Source organism: Schistocerca nitens, chromosome 3 (genome assembly GCF_023898315.1).
Source record: "Schistocerca nitens isolate TAMUIC-IGC-003100 chromosome 3, iqSchNite1.1, whole genome shotgun sequence".
Classification (NCBI taxonomy): domain Eukaryota; kingdom Metazoa; phylum Arthropoda; class Insecta; order Orthoptera; family Acrididae; genus Schistocerca; species Schistocerca nitens.
In genome coordinates, this window is record NC_064616.1 from 508,011,771 (window position 1) to 508,035,561 (window position 23,791).

Consider the following 23,791-nt stretch of genomic DNA (forward strand, 5'->3'; position numbering starts at 1 on the left):
TTGTATGGCTGTTTTTGTACTTGTAGCTTCTTGTATGTTCTATATACTTAGTTTAGAAATTCCTGCCTGTCATCATCAGATATACTGATTGAGGTTCTTGACATTCGAACTGGTATATATCTGTTCCTTAGTATTGTTGTGGTTTGTCTCTTGTTGTTTGCAAATGTGATTGGAGTGTGCTTCTTGATCTGTAAGCAATTTGCAACCATGGTTCTTTAGTATATTTGTTATTCTGTGTTGCTTTGTGCTTATATGTTAAAGTGAAACATTTCATTGTGTTCGTCATGTAATAAGTGTTACTGTTTTGTGTTTCTGTGCATGCTGTAATACCTGTGGGTTCTGTGGTGCTGGTATTCTCCCATTGTTTTGTATGTTGATTTTTGCTTGTATTTTAAATTATACCATTTTTTGTTAGTCATGTCATAAGTGTTACTGCTTGGTGTTTCTGTGTGCGTTGTAGCGTCTGTCTGGTTCTGTGGTGTTGGTATTTCTCTGACTGTTTTACCTTTCTTTACCTGTTTTGGCTTTTGTGATTGAGTCTTTGTACTATGTGTGTGTTATAATAATTGTTTGCGGCTATGAGTTTATTGTTTGTAAGTCTGTTCCATAGTTTTTGTTGTTGAATGTGATAGTATTTAGTAGTGTAACATGTTATAGGGCCGTTAATTTTAGATTTCGTTAGTGGTTTTGCGTCGGAAGTATCTTTCTTTAGTTGTGTTTTGCTTTTGTGGTTGACTATTTGTGCCATGTGGGTGTTATAATCAATTTTTTTTGCCTATGTCCTGTATTGTTTGTAATTATTTTTCATAGTTATCTTTGCTGAATGTAGTATTATTTAGTCTGTGTAACATGTATCACAGTATCGCTAATTTTTAATTTTATGGGTGGGTTTTTGTGTGACATATCATGAGTGCTACTGTTTTCTGTTTCTGCATGTGCTGTAGTTTCTGTGCTGTTCTGTGGTGCCAATGTTATCCAGTTGTGTTTTCATTTTTCTTTAGTTTTGTTTTGATTTTGTCGTTGAATTTTTGTACTAAGTAGGTGTTACAATAATTGTTTGTGTCTATGCGTTGTATTGTTTATAATTGTATTTCCTCATTTTGTTTGCTGAGTGTGAAATTATTTAGTCCACGTAACGTGTGTCACATGGCAGTTAATTTTTGATTTTGTGAGTTGTTTTATGTGTGGCTGTTGGCTTTCTGAAGATGTGTGTGTTGTTTTGTCTCTTTATTTTTAGATTGAAGAAATTTATTTGCTCTTTCTCACTCTTTTTCCATGCCGGCCGTAGTGGCCGTGCGGTTCTAGGCGCTTCAGTCTGGAGCTGCGTGACCGCTACGGTCGCAGGTTCGAATCCTGCCTCGGGCATGGATGTGTGTGTTGTCCTTAGGTTAGTTAGGGTTTAATTAGTTCTAAGTTCTGGGCGACCGATGACCTCAGAAGTTAAGTCGCATAGTGCTCAGAGCCATTTGAACCATTTTTTCTTTTTCCATGGTGAACTGAATATATATACTTTTTATGTTTTTGTGAAGTTTATCTATTTTCTCTGTTGCTGCTTCTACCATATAGATTATGTCATCCATGTATCTAAACCAGTGAACAATTTTGTGTCCTTTCCCGGTGATGACTGTATCGGATTTTGTGTTGTCTATTTGGTTGATGAGTATGTTTACAATGTACCTGATACTGACAATCCATTTAGATTGCATCTCTTTGTGAGTAAATTTGGGGATGTGACCGCTTCAAGGGCTTTGGTTATTTCACCAATGTTGTCTACAGGTAGTTTTTTGTATGTCAGCAGGTTTTCTTCAATTAGTTTTATTGTGTTTGTGATAGATGTCGAGGTGTACATGTTCTCTGTGTTGAGAGAGATAGTGTTGCTGTTTGTGGAATGCGTAAGTCTTTTATTCGTGTTTTCCAACGTTCTGCTGTCCTTCATTTCATAGTGTTGCATTATGTGTTCTTTAATGTATTTTGCCACATGGTATGACGGTACATTCATGAAATTAGCAACCAACCTCACCAGAATAAGGTATTTGTGAACCTTGGGTTGGCTTTGAAGTGTTGACGTTTTTGGATCCTTCTCTATGATGAACTGTTTTTGTTTATCTGTGAGTATGCGTTTGGTGACATTGAGCTTGTTTTTTGCGTGTGTATAAAAACATGCTGTTGGGTCAGATTTCAGTCTTGTCATATTGTTAAAGAAGATGAAATTCTTGTTTCTGTCCATATATTGTACTTTACTGGTAGGTGCTATGCTGTTTCCTTTATCAGCTCTTCTGCCTATGATGTTATTAGAGTGTAATTATGCATCTAATTTCTTATTGGTGTTGTTTCCTGTTTGAAGTTTCCTGTTTTCCTCTTTCTTTGCCACTGTGGTTACGTTTTATTATTTCTTCCTTCAATAGTTCTCGTGTTAGCCCAATGTTTGCAGTGTTATTTCCTTCTTCCTGTTCCTCAGTGAGGATGGTTTCAGTTTTCTACAATTATATCTTCTGTATCGGTCTTTGTACTGATGTTGTGTTTGAGCTCTTTCTCTAATAGCTGTGTTTCTTCCTCTGTTGTCTTCTCTCTGTAAGATTTATTATTTTTGGGAATTTGTGGTGGTGAGTATGTTGCACTTTGTAGTGGTTTTTTCTGGGTATTTTTGTTAGTGAATGTTCCTATGTTTCGTTCAGTTTAGATTGGAATGCTCTTGTTGCAATGTGTTAAATTTTCTGTATTACGTTGATCATCACCACTGGGTAGTTGATAAAGCTAACGCAAGGTTGGCAGTTGGCAACACTACTACTATAAACAGACAACTGTTGAATATACAATGAAAAATGCTAGTGAAGTGATGTAATAAATGTGGTCGAGAAAAGCTAGGAAACGGCCATCTGGAGTATAGGGTCCGAATGAACACATCTCCAGGGCCACACACATGGACTAGCAACGTTGGAAATCGTAAGTAACCTCAAAAAATAATTTAACTTCACAAAACGTATGCTACAAAAGTTGTCTCTAACGTGAAAAACAAGAGAAAAACATGATAATACGTAACATAGTGATATATATATATATATATATATATATATATATATATATATATATATATATTACATGCCACTAAATATGCTTCATAAATAAAAGAAGCGAAATGCGTATGGCAATAAACAAAGTCCTTCATTTATTTGCAAAGATGTAACATGCCGCGACGAATTTTGAAGGAACTAAGAGACGACGGAAAACGAAAAAAAAAAAAAACACGAAAAGAAATTTATTTTCAGAAGCTCTGTGAGAAACATTCACTTTTGAGTGCTTTATTTATCAACACACATCAGTTGCTAGAAAACCAAGTGAACGTTAAAGATTGTCAAGAGATAGGAATCTCATGCAGTTACATACCATAAACTACTCTTTTCAATCTGGTGATGATACAGTCCATTACAAATGCATTCCATTACAAAATCACACTCTGGTAGTAGCTACAGAAAAATAAAAATAAGCAGAGAAGAATGACTAGAGAGCTCTTTACTGAGACATTGATGACAAGCGTTATCATATCGATAGTAACGCCATTTCTGTTTACTATGACGATAAAACGAACATTCTGTTATATTATTATATGAGTATTCGATGCAGTAATTACACAGGTTAAATTCTGATACTCAATTTCACAGCACCATCTTTAACAATTAGGCCCTATCTTCTGACTGTTTGGACATAGGGAAGATCATTATTGAAAAATGAATCTTTCAGTTAAATAGAAAGTTTGAACCTACAGTTGTCTCTTCAGATTTTCCTGTAGTATTTCCCCTAACTCACTGTTCACAGTAAAATTTTGTTTACCAGAAAAATTAAATAATGTAGAGTGATAAATAGCTGCATTATTGGTTGAAAAATCGTTTAGTTTATGGCTATATATTGAGTTGTTTATCACAGATTTCTATATTTGGCGAGACAACAATACTAACACACCAGTTCTACTATATTAACCATTAAACAACCAGTACTAATAGTAATAATAGTAGAGAATAAAAGATGTATAGATGTGTAACACCGGTTCTAGAATATTAACCATTACACTTGATAAGCAATACAGATATGATCATATTTCAAACAAAGTGCATGCATTTGTATTTCCTTGCTTAATAGTTTTCATTCACCACTAACTTTAATTTTAGTGTAAAAGAATATTATTGGAATTTAATCTGCTGCTAAAGTGGCCAGGTTTTTTGGAGATCTTGACTGATATTCTATTGAACACGAATAGTGTACCTAAATATTTTTGCTGTTGTATCTTTATATTAGATATTATAAAGTTAATAGTGTACTGATAACGGATTTATAATTGTAAAAACTATTTTGTTAACATAATATGTTAGATTTCTTATCTATGCTCATTTCAGAAATGTGAATATAGTTGCCGAAATAAATGAATTTAAAAATTGCAGTTTTCTCGAAGTTAGATGCAAAAAACAAGATTATTCCCTTTTCTCTAATTCTCCAAATGATATAATTTTTCATAGAGTGTTATTTCTAATATACATGTCTTTCAGAAATGTTACATAGAGCATTATTTAGGTAGACATTCGTAGAGCATATAATGACATAGCAAAAAACTAATACAATGGTTAAACTAACTTTTAAACTTTTGATAACTTGAGCTGCTTTTATGCGACATAAGAGTTCCAAAATTGTACAACTGGAGCCGCAGAGTCGAGCACACACACCAGCACAAGCAGCAGTTTCTGTTTCTATACAGGATTTTGCTTAGTCGTTGTTCTCATGTGCTTCTGTGAAGACGTGAATAGTACCTGTGTCATCATCTTAAGGTTGAAGCCTTCTGTACGTTTTTTCTTACCAATAGATTTGTTTTTGTAGGTGGTCCACCTTGAGCAAAACACAATGTTATCTTTTCTTCTATTTCCCAGACATGTTTCCCTGAAGATTCAGCATCATTAATGGGTTCCTATTTTCTTATTTGTTCCTATATGCTGTGGTTTACGTGTTGTTTATTTTTTATTAAGTGCAATAAAAACATAACAAAGCAGGAAAGCCACAGCAAGTGGTTACAAGAAAGGAAATAAAAGCCCCTCAAGATGCTGAAACTTCGGCGAAACGTCTCTGGAAAACAGAATAAAAAAATAACACTGTGTTCTGCTCAAAGCGGACCCCCTCAAAAAAATAAAACAAAAGTACTTATGCACTTAAATAAGTTAACTTATTCCTGTTGTTTGTATATTTTTCGAGATTTAGTGTAATCTGAGCAAACTTTGTAGTGCAGTGTTAACAGGAAGAAGCATAGCAGCAATACATAGAGTGCATCTAGCGATTGTTTGTGTTACTGTTACATTGCTTTTTATACAGACGAACGTAGAATACAAATGGATACAGACGGGAAATAGATCACTGTCTCTGGAAACAGTTACAAGCTGTATTGGACACATTCAATAGCCTTCAGGCTGCTGCCCGGGACTACGGAGGCGTCGAGGCTTCAGAGTAATACTGTGGCTCCTGCGATGCCTATAATGTCGCCTGGAATCCTTGATGTCACTGTGCCTTCCGATTTGCTCGTCGTGGCCGATCGCCACTCACCTGATGGTCAACGGCGAACAGTGACTGGGTCACGAATCTCTAAGCGAGTGGCGAAAGTGGGTTCTGTAAGCACTGATGTCCCCTTAGGAATTAAAAACAGATCTCAGGAATTACAACTAATGATAATACATCTTAGCCAGCACAAGACACTTCGTATGTTGCGACTTGAGAAGATTTTGATGAAATAACTAGACAAGTGCAGGGGGTGGATTTGTTGGTCATTGGGAGCTCCAATGTTAGGCAGGTGATGGTGTCCCTTATGTAAATGGTGAGCATCTCCAGAAGGAAGGGCACAGTTCACTCTTCTGGCTTGCATAGGGCATCGCCCGAGATGCAGAGGACGCTCTCCCGGCTACAATTGAACGGAATGGTAGCATTTAGCTAAGATCGTCGCTCATTTTAGAGTGAGTGGCGCCTCGGTTTAATAGCCATCTGCGGTTCACACATGTCGGTGGCTGCATTGGTGAAGAAAGCTAGGCTCTCACGTGAGGTGGAAACAGAGCTAGGCACTTTGCTGCATTGCTCTCAGAAACCATCGAGGTCTACTGGTTTTAAGCGTGTGAAATACGCACACGGTTCTGTGACCATCTTTGATGCGGACTTATCTACCTTCGCCATCGGGTAGCAAATTATAGGACCATTCTTAATACATTAGGCATGCACTACGAGCAAGAAGCGGCTACTGTGGTAGTAGACTATGTGCCACCTTTTTAGGATGATGAAATCAGTCCACAGCCACGATAAGGTGCATTTTGATTTGAAACAGCGAAGAAAATCAGCCCCATAAATAAAAGGAAGTGGCAAACGCCGTGGGAAGTTGGAGAAGTAAAATTTTAACATAATATTAGTTACTAATATAAGAGGCAGTCAAAATAAAACGAGACAGATGGAAAAAAAAAGTAAGTAAAGTGTTTACTTCCATGAAGTTTCCGGATTGCTGCCGAATGACGTCGATTTCCTGCCACGATATTTCGACTGACAGCCATTCATCCATCTTCAGGTGAGTGTTTTGCAGTGGAGGGGGCCGGGGGGGGGGGCGCTGGCTGCAGCACAATACGCCGCTCTGCAGCCTACAGAAAAGTTAAAAAACAGAATTAGGAGACATGAAAAACAAAACAATACGGGAGGAAAGACCTGTACTCTTTCTCCTCTTGCTCTTGTGGGTGGACACGTTTCTTCTTCCTTAAAGTTGTGCTGATCTGATGTGGAGAATATCCATTATCTTTGAACACTGACTGTAGGTGTTCTAGGTCCTTCGTAGCGCTGTCTCCATCAGACACAACATGTGTCCGATGCACCAAAGTTCGAAGGACGCCCATAGTTGTGATGAGTGCTGGCAGCTACTTGCCTGTAAATTCAGGTCTGTATGTGTGGGCTTCCGGTACACGAAATGCGACAATGATCCATCCACTTTCCGTCTGACTAAGACGTCCAGAAATAGCAGACAGACATCCGCCCTTATCTACTTCCATTGTAAATTTGATATTCTCGTGGATATAATTCAGATGCTACAAAAAACATGATTGTTCTTCTTCACACTGCAAAAGTATCATCCACGTATAACCGGAGGACTTTTTGTTTAAATCTGCCGAATCAAGTGCCTTCTCCTCAAAGTCGTCGATAAAAAGTTTGCTACCAGAGGGGAGAGAGGACTATCCATTGCAACACCGTCAATTTGCTCAAAATATTCACTGTTGAATAAAAAGTAGGATAAGGAAAGGGCATGATGAAATAGCGCTGTTATCAGATTTGAATTTACTGTTGACGAGTGACAATGAATCCATGATAAGGATCCTAGTGAAGAGTGAGACGACATCGAAGCTTACTAATCAGTCCGACTCTTTCAATCGAATTACCTTCAGCCTATTAATAAAGTCAGCGGAGTTGCGAATATGATGTGAACACTTCCCCCAAAAGGTCTCTGTAAAGGAGCAAAATGTTTAGCTAATTCATACGTTGCACCGCCAGTACTGCCCACAATTGGACGTAATGGTAGACCTTCTTTGTGTATTTTTGGAAGACCATGTAACCGTGATGGAACAGAGTTGTGAGGTCTTAATCGTTTCGCAACTTCTTGCGCAAAGGAAGACCAATGACCAATGACACGTGTAGTAAAATTTAATTTTATTATTTTTTACATCTGAATTTTAACTTCACGAGTGCGCATTCTCGCATTCCGACAGAGATCGTGCATTTAGTATCACATTACGCATGCACTTTCACGTGATAGGTGGTGCAGTATTCGAAGAGAGAGCGCTACTCGACAGAGGTCGCTCATGTAGCGGCTGCCTTTACGCATGCGTCATCGCGCCTGTTTATGGTATAAAGGTAGATACATGAACTAGCAACCTTCCTAGAATCTTTGGTCCTCCACCGCATTTTCCTGCCTCTGGCGGCGGCTGGGACAATCCGTCCGGAACAGTTCAGATTCGCTTTCCACCTTTCGACCGAACTGAAAGTTCTTAGGATCACTGAACATGTCAGCAAGGACTTTTAGTCCACTGTGTTGACGTCAGCGGTTTTCCTGGACCGCAAAACGCGTACGACAAGATTTGGCTGGACAATCGCGTATACAAAATGCTGACACAGACGACCATCCCGGACATCTATATCAAGATTGTGGATAATTTCCTCCGCAACAGAACCTTCTTTGTTACTCGGTAGGGAAAACGCCCTCAATGTTGTGTGTTGTCTCCCATCCTCTGTAACATATATTTTAATGATATGCCCGTCATCCCACACTACCACCTGGCACAATACGCCGACGATATGGCGGTCTATACGAGTGGCCGCAACACGGACCAACTCATTGCTAGTATACAGAGGCAAGTCCCGAGGTCCCCGGATACCGAATAGCTAGGTGTCCGGATGGATGGAAAAACAGCCCTCCCATCGACATGCAGAATACGTCACCCATAAATGACAGAAGCTGATAAAGCTATTGCACCCTCTCTTTGGCAACAAGGAACTGAACTTAGACACTAAGCTCCGACTGAACCGGACTGTTGTCCACCTTTCCCTCACCTATGCGTGGGCCACGATTAGTGCTCCCCGGATGCAGAACCACCAGCGCCTGCAGAATAAGGTGCTTCGGTGGAGCCTGCATGTCCCTCCACTCACGAGGATTGTTACCCTCCAAGAGGGGACAAACATGGTAACTCTAAAGATGTCCATTCGAGAGAACGTAAGGCGTCTCTGTAACAAAGTGGCTGCCCTGCGCGACACAAGTCACTGGCTTACAAGACTTTGGTACAACGACTCACCGGCTCTGGCACCGCCACCCTTTTCTTCTTACCATTCTCGACGAATCAGATGCGGACCATGGCTAACGATAGTCCTCTTACGGCCATTAATATTGTGTCAGCCCTGATACAGCCACTCAGTATGTGATATCCCTGGTACGACCACAAGAATCAATACATACGTAGTTGTGCTAGCTTTTGCTCGCAACCTTGAGCTTCTACCGCCGCAGTTGGTACGGGACTTCAAGTCCCTCTGCCACGCCTTCAGCGTGCACTCTAATGATGTCACTGCAATGATGTCATTATAAAAAAAGAAAAATTTTTCCCTTGTACCAAGACAGTAAGACCGCTACCCGCCAGTGACGCTGTACCACAACCTACCACAAAAAAAGCAACTCCTAGTGCAAAACACTCACCGAAGATGCCTGATGGTTGTCAGTCGAAATATCGTGGCAGAAAGTCGATGTTATACGTTTTCAATCTAGAAATATCATGGAATGCTCTTTACGCATGGAAAATTTCAAGAATCACAGACTGTTTATTCTTTCAAAAGTAATCGCTGTAAGTGTTAATACATTTATTCCACTGTGGACCAAGACGGTCAGTGTGTCCACTTTGCAAATGTCTAAGAGCACCATCAAGCCTAAACGAGCAGGAATGTTGATGGACGGCGCCATTCTGTTGTAGGATAATTTCCAAGATTTTTTCCGCTACGCTGCAGACGTTTCTCTGGGAAGCCCTTACACATCCTTGACACAGTCCCAATGTCTTCCCATGCGATTTCCATACTTTTGAAGTCCTGAAGGAAGACATTCGTTGCTGTCGATTTACTCTGGACGAAGAGGAAGGAGTGCACTCCTTGCTACGAACATGATTCCCTGGCAAGCGCAAAAATTTTTCCATGAAGACTTTGACCGTCTTGTCACTCAGCGGGACAAATCTATTAACAGTTATGGCGATTAGCTTTCAAATGATGCACAGTTTACTTATTTTTTCCTACTGTCTCGTTTTCACTTGAGTGGCCCTTACATCCTCTTTAAGTTGTACTGCACAGATTTTGTAAAAGCCATTTTGATGTAAAACCAACTCAGACTGCTAAGTTTCTTATTATTCTGCCACTAATGTCGACATTAAAGTCATTATCTGGCAGACACAATTATTTCTGGTGTAGACATCACGTGTCTCAGATTTAGAATGTTGTTGCGAGGTGTGGTGCACGCCCTTTAGAATAGCGGTGAGCATCGCTGGCTGGTGTGCGGTGGATCACCATTTCAAACCTGATTACCGGAAGATATTTGTTAATTATCATTTCTGGAGGCTTCTCGAAACTTCGCCGGCCGGAGTGGCCGTGCGGTTTTAGGCGCTACAGTCTGGAACCGAGCGACCGATACGGTCGCAGGTTCGAATCCTGCCTCGGGCATGGATGTGTGTGATGTCCTTAGGTTAGTTAGGTTTAATTAGTTCTAAGTTCTAGGTGACTGATGACCTCAGAAGTTAAGTCGCATAGTGCTCAGAGCCATTTCTCGAAACTTCATACATTTTTTTACGCTTGTACATTCTGGAATGTTCGAAGTTCGCATAAATAGTAGCACTCTCTGTCCTCTAGTTCCGTTCTATTCTGACCATACGTTGGTGTGTTATACTACATTAACGACCCAGCTTTCCTATGCGGACGTAATTGTGTTGGCGACGTGACAATATATTAATTAACCGTTATGTTGCCTGGCGCTGGCGGTGCAATGAAAACACTGCCAGGATAAACAATGTACAGTAGTTTCCTTTGCATATTAAAGAACATAAGACTCCTTCCAGGAATGTTAAGTTACTTACAAATTGCAAAAGGGCCGAAGGCCAAAGTGAGTGACAAGGAGGCTCAACTTCAGATTCAGTTGGAATGATCTTAATTAAATAACGGGAGTTGCACTTAGTTAGCGTAAGGCCAAAGTATGAAGAGACAAAAGTCACAGCTCTAGGCTGCTTAGGGGTCAGAAGATAGACATTGCACTGTGACTGTCCGATTACGATCCCTTAGCGAGACTCTGATTGCCGGCCGGGGTGGCTGAGCGGTTCTAGGCACTACAGTCTGGAACCGCGCGGCCGCTGCGGTTGCAGGTTCGAATCCTGCCTCAGGCATGGATGTGTGTGATGTCCTTAGGTTAGTCAGATTTAAGTAGTTCTAAGTTCTAGGGGACTGATGACTCAAAAGTTAAGTCCCATAGTGCTCAGAGCCATTTGAACCATGTTTTTGAGACTCTGATTGATGGGCTGCAGACGCAGCTGGCGCCTGGCCCAGACAGGTCGAAGAAATAACTGGTTCGATAGCCGAGACCGTACTGTCGATTCGTGGTTGAGCGATGGAGCACAGATACGGAGCGAGTTGTTAGCTATCTCCGTGCTGTGGTCATAGAAGTGCACTCCGCTAGCAATGGACTCTGCGCTTCTCGTGGTGGCTACCAGATTCTCTGTGGACAACAAATCGGACTGTTGCTGTTGTTGTGGATGTTGTTGCTCAGACCATTTACCAACATGCAGGGCGAGCCTGTGCCGAATTACGGTAAATGGTGGCCACCAGCGGAACTCGTGTATTGTACAGGGTTTCTGGTTGCTCTCTTGTATGAGGTATACAGCATCCCTTACACTAGCGAAAAGATGGAATTGTCATCCCCGTCGACTGAGCCTCGTTTCTCTCCCGGGAAAACTGCAGTGACACCATGAGGAGACGTAGTGCGAGGCTTTGACACCGAAGAAGTATCGTCAGAGATGAACAGCGGCCGTATCTGGAGGCTGGGATACTGGACTCACCAGGAAGCTGGTGGACCAGGATTGGCTGGCAGCAGCTGAGGAGAAAGCCATCTGCACCGATTCCACAACGAGACCAAACATAAAAGAGACACAAGGCATGCGGATTGCCGATAGGGGTGCGAGAGAAGCGTTAGAAGACGCAGGAAAATCCTGGCACGAGGGCAGAAGAAAGTGCGTGAGCACGCAGGAAATAGAATTTCGGCACTGGAGGTCAAATATAAATGTGGAAGCACGTGATAAGTACACCTGATGTGCCTGGAGGGAACAGATCAGTGCAGGAGCATTTGAGAAGGAAAACTGTGGGCATAAGTGCGTGCGGGAGCACTAGGGATGTAAACGATTATTCCCAGTGGGCAAAGATGGGTGCGGGAACACTTGCGATGCGACTTAAGAGTGACCAGAGGGCATACATAGGTGCAGGAGCACTAGGGTTGTAAACTCAAGGGCTGTAAAATTACTGTTCCTGGAGTGCGAAGATGGGTGTGGAAATTCTGAAGAAGTAGGGAAACGAGTGTATGCAGTAGGAACGGAAAGGATGGTCTTCAAACATGTACTTGGATTAGGCACAGGAAAATAGAACAGAAAGTGTGTGCATGGATTAGGCACTGGCCGGGCCAGGGAAAGGGAACAGGCGAGACGGTGGATGTTCGCTGGTGTGAATCGCCGTGAGGTACATACATACGTGAGGAAATAGTTGGTCGAAGCATCTGGGGCTATGGCAGAAGGAGGAAGCTGTGGCGGGGCTGTCAGTGGTTGATGTTGGTGGCGTTTCGGTACTCCGTCTGGGTATCTCTGATGTCGAGATGAAGCCATTACGTGTCTCCAAAACGAGTCTCTGCGCATACTGCGATTTGTAAAGCAGAGATAGGGCCTGAGGAGTCGCCTCTACGTCGAGGATGAACATACACTGAGGTAACAAAACTTGTGGGATTGCACTATGTACATATATAGACATCGGTACTGTCGTGTACACACGACACATAGGGCAGGGGATTGGCGGAGCTGTCATTTAAACTCGAGTGATCTATGTGAAAAGGTTTCTGCCGGATTATTGCCGCACGACATGAATGAACACAGACTTTGAACGCGGAATGGTGGTTGAAGCTAGACGCTTAGGACATTCTGTTTCGGAAACCGTTAGAGAATTCAATAAACCGAGATCCACAGTGTCAAGAATGTGCTGGAAGAACCAAATTTCAGGCGTTACCTTTCGCCATTGATAACGCTGTGGCCGACGGCCTTTGCCCAACGACCGAGAGCATCGGCGTTTGCGTACAGTTGTCAATGCTAACAGATAACCAACACTGCGTCAAATAAGTGCAGAAATCAATGTGAGACGTACGACGAACGTATCCTTTCGGATGGTGCGGTGAAATTTGGCGTTAATGGGCTATCGCCGCAGACCATCGACGCTGGTGCTTTCGCTAACAGAATAACATGGCTTGTAGCTCCTCTACCAGGCTCGTGACTATATCGTTCTACACTAGACGGCCTTGTAAAATGAGTCTCGCTTTCAGTTGCTAAGAGCTGATGGTAGGGTTCGAGTGTGGCGCAGACCCCGCGAAGCCATGGGCCCAAGTTATCAACAAGGCACTGAGCAAGTTGATAATGGCGTGGGCTCTGTTTACATGGAACGGACTGGGTCCTCTGGTCCAGCTGAACTGATCATTGACTGGATATAGTTATATTCGGCTGCTTAGAGAGTATTTGCAGCCATTCATCGACTTCATGTTACCAAACAATCACTGAATTTTTATGGATGGCAAAGCCAGAATTGTTCGTAATTGGTTTGAAAAACATTCTGGACAAATCGAGCAAATGATTTGGCTATCCTGATTGAGCGGCATGAATTCCATTGAACATTTATGGGACATAATCGAGAGGTCACTTCGTGCACATAATCCTGCACCGGCAAAACTTTCGCAATTACGGACGGTTGTAGAAACAGCGTGGCTGAAAATTTCTGCAGGGGACTTCCAACGACTTGTTGAGTCCATGCCACTACGAGTTGCTGCACTACACAGAGGAAAATGGCATGATATTATGAGGTGTCCCACAACTTTTGTCAACTCGGCTTACTTTTCGCCAGTTGATAAGACGAAACGGTGAGAACATGGCCACCCCTGGGAGGCAGGCGTGTTGCAGCATTTCAGGTTGCTGTCTTGTAGGATGTACACAGCAATAACGAATAACCACTGTTACTGTAGGTGGCGTGGCCGTGGGTTATGGCACGACATAATCAAGTTCATAAATATCTCGTTTGTAAACGGTAATAATGCCTATATGGTACTAACAAGGGAACCTCCCCATCGCACCCCCCTCAGATTTAGTTATAAGTTGGCACAGTGGATAGGCCTTGAAAAGCTGAACACAGATCAATCGAGAAAACAGGAAGAAGTTGTATGGAACAATGAAAAAATAAGTAAAATATACCAACTGAGTAGTCCATACGTATGATAGGCAACATCAAGGCTCACTTAAGATCAAGAGCGCCGTGGTCCCGTGGTTAGCGTGAGTATCTGCGGAACGAGAGGTCATTGGTTCAAACCTACAATCGGGTGACAAGTTTAACTTTTTATTTTCAGTTTATGTAACAAACGCTTATATTTTCATCAATTTTTGGGAGTGATTATCACATCCACAAGAAAATCTAAATCGGGCAAGGTAGAAGAATCTTTTTACCCATTCGCCAAGTGTACAAGTTAGGTGGGTAGACAACATATTCCTGTCATGTGACACACATGCCGTCACCAGTGTCGTATAGAATATGTCAGACGTGTTTTCCTGTGGAGGAATCGGCTGACCTATAACCTTGCGATCAAATGTGTTCGGTTCCCATTGGAGATGCACGTCCTTTCGTCTACTAATCGCACGGTTTTGCTTTACGGTCGCAAAACACAGACACTAAACTTATTACAGTGAACAGAGACGTCAATGAACGAATGGACAGATCATAACTTTGCGAAAATAAAGATACTAAAATTTTCAGTCGAAGGAAGAATTGAACCTAGGACCTCTCATTTCGCAGCTACTCACGCGACCCACGGGACCACGGCGCTCCTTGAGTCTTATAGTCATTGATGTTGCATATCATCGCATGGACTACTCAGTTTGTATATTTTACTAATTTTTTTCATAGTTCCACACAACTTCTTCCTGTTTTCTCGATTGATCTGTGTTTAGTTTTTCAAGGCCTATCCACTGTGCCAACTTATAACTAAATCTGAGGGGGGTGCGATGGGGAGGTTCCCTTGTAAGAACAGAAAACTGGCTGATGCCAGGTGTTAACAGCAGCGAAATTTTAAATTCCGACTGGAATGTACAGGTTGCTTAAAAATGGGTGACATAGTCTTATAGAAGAGTCCCTATAATGATATATTCGGAAACCGATACCTGTTGAGATACGAGCTATTTTACTAATATGTAGTATTCGGTAGCGTAGGTCGTGTAACGGTTGCAGTAACGTGTGCGATGAATTACCACCGCTATTGAAGAAGGTTACCCTTGCAGAAAGACAATGACGGGGCACCGCCCCATTGTCTACTGGTAGTACGACAGTACCTCACCGCAAAGTTTTACGGGCGATGGATTGGTCGAGGAAGTCCGATGCTATTGTCTGCCCGTTCACTAGACCTGACTCCGTTGAATATCTGGATATGGCGATATTTAAACGCATTGATGTATGCCCAACCCATCGACAATGTGCAGAGGTTACACTAGCGTTGGGCAATGTATCTGACGCAATATCGACGTAGTCAGGTGTATTTGTAAGAGAGCGTGATTCACTGAGAAGACGGGCTGAAGGACGTGTCTGGATGTGTGGTAACCAGATGCAGCATTACCTATAATATCTACTTCCACGTAACAGACGGGAGGGAGTGAGAGAACAGACTGGCTCATACCTCAACAGGTATTGGTTTCGAACACATTATTGTAGGAACTTTTCTTCTAGTTTTGACGAATACTACCTTCTTTAGGAATATGTGGACAATTTTTAAAAAGGCCTGTACATTGCAAGATTAGCTGAACGCCGATGTTGGAGGCGTGTTTAGAGCCGTAAATAATGCAATAATATCTAGTGAGGCTATACGGACCAATATGGATGAAGATAAGTGTTAAAGGTGGTCATCAGAAGTTTCTATAGATGCTCTTCTTCACGGGCAGTAGTGGCAGAGCATTTGATAGAAACCTTTAAGATAGTTGCACACATATTCCCTGTTTGTACATGGTATTACAGGGGAGATTTCAACTAAGAAGATACGGACTGGGTGGCTCAATTGTTTACATCATTGGGGTAGTTGGGACAATTTGAGCACTTAATCATGGAAGTTACCTGTCGGGCTGTATAAATGATTGAGAATAAAGCAAAATTTACTAGAGTTCTAACAACATTTATTTTTCAAAAGAAAAAGAACAGGCATAAATTGTGCTAAACAAGTTATTGATTGAATACTGTAAACAACTAACAGTTGGTTTAAGAGTACAATGGACAAGGATCCTGTGTGGCAGAAGTGAGTTACGTACTCTGTCCCTAAAAATGTGGATAACGCAGTCTGAATTGATCTGAAGCTGAGCAGAATTTGATTGATCAAATCTACAGACATTTCTCTATGTAGGTGCAGCTGAGAGCATGTGGCGATTGAGATCTGTATGCCCTGACAATGCTGGAGGGGCAGTACGTTACCCTGTTTGCGTCGTGCGGTGATGTATGAAGGTTATTCGGAAAGTAAGGAACGATCGGTCGCGAAATGGAAACCACAGTGAAAATCCGATGAAGTTTTGCATAGGTGTGTTGGGCAGTGTCTCTAGTATGCCCGTCGATCGCGTTACGACGTTCTTTTTAGTTCTGAGCTTACAGGGAACACATAAAGATACCTAGAACAATAGTGTCTCCCGCCAAGTACGAGGGGCTGGTGAGAAATTTCGCCTGGAGCTATGCAGCCAACATAACTGTCGTGCTTTTTCTTCGTCAAGACAATTCTCAGCCGCATTCTGCAGGGGCAATGGAGATGGTCCTGCATCGTTTTCAACTGGAAAAATTTGATTATCCACAACACAGCCCGTAATTGTCTCCCTCTGAGTTTCATCTCTGCTCACATGAACCGCTGGGTATGAAGAGAACATTTTGGCACAGGCAACGAGCTTTAGGCCAGCGTAGAGAATAGGCGGAAAGCACTGGCGGCTGCCTTTTGTAACGAGGGTGTTGGAAAGTTGGCACGATGCTACGGCAAACGTCTAAGTCCTATAGGCGACTATGGAAGTAAGTAGCTGGAAGTTGTAGCTAATTGTTGCAAATAAAACAGTTTTGATTTTCACTGTGGTTTCCAAATCGCGACCTATCGTTCCTTACTTTCCGAATAGCCCTCGTAACTCGCAGCTGGTGAGATGTGTGCAGGGGAGACGAGACATGAGGCGGCACCTGTGAATCGATCTCGGCCACGAAAGAAATGCAAAAATCTCACGGTCCAGCGATCAGCCAGATAGATCGCAATTTACTCTCTACCAGAGCCCTGACATCACGGTTGATTTCAGTGTGTGACACACTCATTCGCTGATCGTACCGTGGGCCAATACGGCTCACTTATACGACACAGCACACAAGGATACCAAACGTCAAGACTGGTAAACCAAAAACACATAAGTGGGTCTCGGGAAACGAGTAGTCAAAGACATTTGAAGTCACACTGTCAGTACAGTAAGAATTCACCACAGGCTCCCCAGTCTAAACTATTCGCAAGTGAAGTCAATCTTAGAACAGGTCCTACGTACCAACCACACGTACCAGAACTTCGAGCAGAAGTCTCCTCCCAGACCATAGTCCAGCACCCGAGTCTCTCGCACCTCTCCAGAAAAAAATCCGTTTTCCCGCAAAGTGCAAGAACGATACCGCCTACACGCCGTCTTAAGCCAATCATAGGGCTCTAGAGGCGCTAAATCTCCCCTCCCACACGACAGCACAATTTCATGTCGAACCAGGGCAAGAGTTAATAAACCTGCGTCTCTGGAAAAAAAATGAACCGTCAATTACTGGCTTTTTTAAGTTTTCTCAGAATGGGCAGATGATTTTCTCCAAAGTCGTGACACTTCCCACGCCAACAAGCAAGTAGATACAATCTTAAAAATGTTTATCTAAATCGCCTATGCATTGGAGCTTGTTAGTGCTAGCTATGAGGTGTAATAAAGATTCTATATCCAAACTTTTCTCAGATGGCGGAGTTTCTTATACAACCAAGACGGCCGATGCAAGTGGTCACAGGACTATTTGCAGTATCAGTGAACACGAGAACTCGTGAATTTTTATTATACATGGCTCTGCACACAGAGCCTGGTTTGTGACTCTACTGTGCAGACGCGTTCCTTCAGACGGAGAGATGGGCTCACCACCAACCGCTTTGAACTCTGAACATGCTGTTTCTACAAGCTAAGCACCATAAAAATACCTCATGCTTTTAGCGCCCTACCAGGCTCCATCACCGTCTGCTCAGGCCGTTAACTTTCTAGAGTCTCGCACAAGGTGCGTCAGGTTGAAATGAAATATTTAATAATTTTCCATATGCGGAAGATAGGCGAGAGAGTAACTTGTCCTCTCTCAATCAGACTACTGAGCTCTGATGATAACACCTTAGGTCTCCTGGTTAGAAATAGGTCCAAACGTTTCGACTCAGTTAACGTAGGAGAGGGAATCTGATGTTCAAATGGCTCTGAGCACTATGGGACTCAACTGCTGAGGTCATAAGTCCCCTAGAACTTAGAACTACTTAAACCTAACTAACCTAAGGACAACACACACAGCCATGCCCGAGGCAGGATTCGAACCTGCGACCGTAGCGGTCGCGCGGTTCCAGACTGTAGCGCCAGAACCGCTCGGCCACCAGCGGCCGGCAATCTGATGTCATAAGGCGCTTATTACATTACTGAATACATCTTCAAACAGAAATGTAAAGAAATGTAGGAAGATATTTACGCTCATCAAACGCGACAAGAGACAGCTTTCAGATTACTTGAGACTGAAAAATGTTGAGAATAAATAGACGAAGTTTAAGAGTATTGTACAATACACCTGAGATAGGCACTTACGGAACAAAGTTGTAAGAGATGGAAAGGGCTCGCCATGATTCGACAGCATTGTTAGAAAGTTGCTTCGAAAGGAAACAAAGCTTCAATGCAGATTTAAACGTAGCCAAATCCTCACAAACAGAAATTCAGCGATGCAAAAATTACCGCAGGTAGAGCCACCAATGAAGCTTTCAAAGAATTCCAAAATAAAATTCTACCTATGGATGTGAGAAAACTACTAACACATTTTTGTCTTATGTTAAATCAGTAAACGGATCAATGCCATATATTCAGAAACTCTATGACGATAATGGCATCAAAATGGAGGATGACAGAGACAAGGATGAAATATAAGGGGCGAGTAAAAAGTTTTTGTTCAAAGGCCATAAAGTCCAGAATGGGTACGTCAATCAGGCAAAATCCTCGTGAGTATTGACACAATCATCCCAAAGACTCATCAGGCTGAAGATACCTGTTCGGTAGAACACCATGTCCTGATGCGTGAAGAAGTGGTAGCTGTCTGCTGCACATGCTAGGCCGACAGGAGTCGTCGACCCTCTAAGGTCTTTTTTAAGGGACCGAAAGATTGATAATTGCAAAGGCAGAGATCAGGACTACAGGGCGGGTGCTCGAGTATCTGGCTGGGCTCCCAGACTGATCGGCGTCTTGTGTCGAATCGCGACCACCATTGAACTTGGCACATCATTCCACAACGGTTGTTTTCGGCACACAGGCTGTCAAACACATTCTTCATACTCCAGTCGATGTCTGACGGTGTTTGTCCTTCAGCAACCAAGGGAGAATAAGAGCGCCTTGGTCCTGTTTGGACGCATATGGTAAGAATGTCAGGTTTCCACATTTACTGCACGCACGTGGGAAAGACAAGAACGCCACACTAATCTTTTGCCTACATGTTGGTTCTTATACACCTGTATCCGAATCGGAGTACGCTCCATATAGCTGCAGCAAAGCCGTCAAACAGAAACCTATTTATCGTCACTTTTTCGAAATTATTTTTTCAAGACTGTTTACTGACAAAGATCTGTCTCCGGTTCCTCCTTTAAATTGCAATGTGGTCAGGGTGGCTGAAGTGTTTATTTATCTCATCACAGGTCAGAATGACTAGGCCAGGACGGTTGGTGGGGCAACAGATACTTAGCTAGGCGATCGACTGTCGTAAAATCATAGAAGCAATGAACAACAGTAGTTCATTCATACATGGCGTACAGTACGATTCGGCACCGCTGCGGTCAGCTCCCACGGACACAGGCTGGTTCTAGACGACGATGTGTGCTTAGTTCAGCACGCAGGTTCAGGAAACGGCCAGCAAATGAGTCGCCACGTCACGCAGACGGCAGCACTGAGGAAATTCATTGTCAATGCCTTATCCAGTGTAGTGCTGCGTGAGGCTCAGACAGTGCTCCGCAATAGCAGAGTGCACGTGCAAGGGGCAGGCGGTGGCTCTGCACTGACTCTGCACTGAACCATGCATCCCCAGGGTAGGGACCCTAAAGTTGGTAGACATCAGTTTGAAGATAGTCCCCAGCTGGAGGGCACCAGTTCAACTCCCGGCCGCATCAGAACTACACCCAGCCTATAGTCCAGCACCTAACAGAGAGCGTGTAGTAGCAGTGTGTTGGGTGACCCACATCAAGTCGATGAACGGCATGGAGTACCTCTCGGAGGTGGATTCAGTGTCAGGGTTGAACCTTTCGTCACATCAACTCGACCTCCAGACCAGCAGACTGCGACAAAGCTTTTTGTATGCTCGATCACAGTTTACAAATGCCTAGTTAAAAGGCAGTGGCGCAACAACTTTGTCGAAATGGTGGATATAGAAATAAGTGATCGCAGGATAGACAATTAACTGAAATAGCACAATAGTAAAATCGACTGGATCCTATGAGTTACCAATACTATTCGGCAAAGAGTATGCGAAAGAGCTTTCTCCTCTTCCAGAAATAGAGTTCCGTACGTCACTGGAGGAGTGAAGTATCCTCATTTATTGGTAAAATGCGCATCTCATTCCCGTTTTCAAAAATGATATTCTAAGCTTGTACTGCTAACGCAAATGTGCTGTAGCATTTTGGAATACGTTTTATAACCACGTATTACGACATATCAGGAGACTGAAAATCTCGTAAGTAGAAATGAACATAGAGACCTCAGATAGCGATCATGTCAAATCAAGTTCGTTCTGTTCGTTCACGAGAAACAGAAGGCAGAGGATGCAGGTGCCCAGGCTAGTACGGTGTTCATTGATTTCCAGAAGGCTTTCGATACAGTTCTGCACTTTCACGTAATAAACAAAATACGATCTTACGGAATAGAAGACCAATTCTGTGATTAGGTTGAAGAGTTCCTAGCAAACAGTACATAACACGTCACCCTTAAGGGAGAGAAATATTTAGACGAAAAAGTAACTTTGGATACACCCCAAGGGAGAGTTATGGGACCATTTGCTTGTCACAATACATTTTCCACGGGCTTTTCGGGGATGATGCTTCTGTATACAGAGAAGTCGCAACGCTAGAAAATTGTAGCGAATTGCACGATGGCCAACAGGGACTCGACTCTTGGTGCAGGGATCTGCAGTTGTCCGTTAACATAAATAAATATAACGTATTGCAAATAAATTAGCATAAATACCCATATTGTATGATTACACGATTGTGGAACAGTTATATTCATTCAGATCTGTAAGCATGCGTACACAGCGATTTAAAGTGGAAGGGCAGATGCCACACTGTGAGTCTTCGGAAGAATCCTCAGTAAGTTTAGTCCCCCCTTATCAAACCCTCGATCGACCAATATTTGACAAACGTCAGTCTATGATCTGTACCACACTGGATTGATTGAAGAGATAGAGGAGATCCAAAGAAGGGAAGCGTGTCTCGTCACAACTTAATTTCCTAAGCACAAAAGGATCAGCAAGATGAAAATCCAACACCAATGGCAAACGGTATTAGAGAGGCGCTGAGCCTCACGATGTGGCTTATTGCTAAAATTCCGAAAACGTACGTTCCTTGAAGAGTCAACCAACATATTGCTTCCTTGTAGGTATATCTTGTGGAAAGACCGTGATAGATTGGATCTCACACAGAGGCTTACCAACAAGCAATCCTCCTCCATTGGTGACTGGAACAGAAAAAGGGGGAAAAGTCTTGAGGATTGCGGAGTATAGATGTGGATATTTTCTCTGATATCTCTGCCAACATTTAATGGTATCAGCCCGGTGTAATTACATTGGAGCATCTGGGGCCTACTTAGGACTACAAATCAAGGACTCATTAAACTGTGTCTAGTCGAGCAAATATTGTTCGAGGGGTGTTAGGTCATTGTATATGTGATGAAATTCGTCATCATATCAAGATGAGAGTGTAATCACCAGTAAAAGAAAATATTAAACCACAGACAAATCAATTGAGTTTGAGCGGGCAATTAGAAGACTCCCTTAGAAATGTGCAAACTTTGACGAACTCGTTGAGAATCAGCAGTATTATTTATTATTATTCACGTATGTGCCCAGTAGGACCATGCGAGGTACAATCCATCAATGTCACGTTTGATGGTTGGCCTTTCTTTGTATCCATATTTGTTTTATCCTTTGAGAACGAAGTCTCTTTCTTTCATCAGACCACGGTGCTCCAGTCCGTTTTCTAATTTCGCTCCGACCAACTTTCCAATGAAATATCTTTGTCTGTATGTTTCCTATCTGTAAGGTCTGCCTGTGTTATACCGGCTGCTTTAAGATCCTCCTTAATCGCAGCAGTCCATTTCATTGGCTCAGTTTTGGCCTTACTTCTGTTTTCATAGAATTCTACTATTTGTTTTGTCAACCTAGTGGGTGCCATTCATTTAATGTGCCCATAAAATTTAAGTCTTCGTTTTCTCATGTACGTCTGTGTATTCTTCTATTTCCTATAAGTCTCTCTATCAGTATTTTGGGACTAATATTGTCCTAATAATCTTTCTTTCTTTCTTTTGAATTTTTCAATATCCCTCTTCCTGTTTAAAATTAAAGTTTCTGCTCAATAAAGACATTCAGGTTTCATTACAGTGCTATAATGTCTAAGTTTACTGAATTTAGAAAGTGATTTTACTATAAATATTTTGTGTCAATCTGAATGCAGTTGCCATCTGTTGACAGCGAACTTCATTTGCAGCTTTTTCCAGGCCGTTTTCTTGTATTATCTCCTCCAATATTTAAACTGAGATACCTTTTTTTTCCACATTTCGTGTTCAAAAAACTTTGGTGTTTGTTTGTTGTATGTTATGTATTCCGTTTTTTTTCGAATGATATTTGTAGTCCTACCTTTTCCGAGACTTCTTTAAGAATTTCAATTTGTTTAACATCCCTAGTTAAAATTGCCAGATCATCTGCAAAGGCGAGGCAGGATACTATAATATTGACACGTAGAGGAAGGTGTAATTAGATGAATGACGAACACTAACTTCACTTAACGAAGGTTTATTCAGCACTTGCACATACAAGAGCGGGGAGCGAACTACTTACGGCCAGAACACATACAGTATATATACAGCTACAGAACATTCCAGTACAATGATTCTTGTAATTTGTGGATACTTCTAGACTGTACTCGAACCGAATATAGAATTTAAAACTGTACAGTCCAGGTGAGTTTGAAACTCACGACCCTCCATGCAACAGTTTAGTATCATAACCACTACACCACGGTACTACTCAGCTTCTTCTTCGACATTGCTCCCTCCTTAAGAGAACGGAGTCACGGGGTTACGTTCTCCTAGTCCGCGAACGAGTCATCGGTCCTGCATACTCCGACTGCCGATGACTGATGCTAGCCCTGGCGGTGATCTTCTTAGAACTTCTTTTGCCGCAACGCTCTTCGTCACCTTTCCGCTTGTTGCCTGTCGCTGGGGCTTCGAATTTACCCTGGGTGGCAGGATCCTTGTAGGGTTTTATTCGAAGGACGTCGACCGTATCTCTGATCTTTCGTCGTCTTGCGTCGGGGTCGAAATCTTCAACTTCATAAGTGACATCAGACAACTGTCTTACAACGTTATGAGGTCCAAAGTAGCGCCTGAGGAGCTTCTCAGAGAGACCAACCTTCCAAACAGGAGTGAAGATCCAG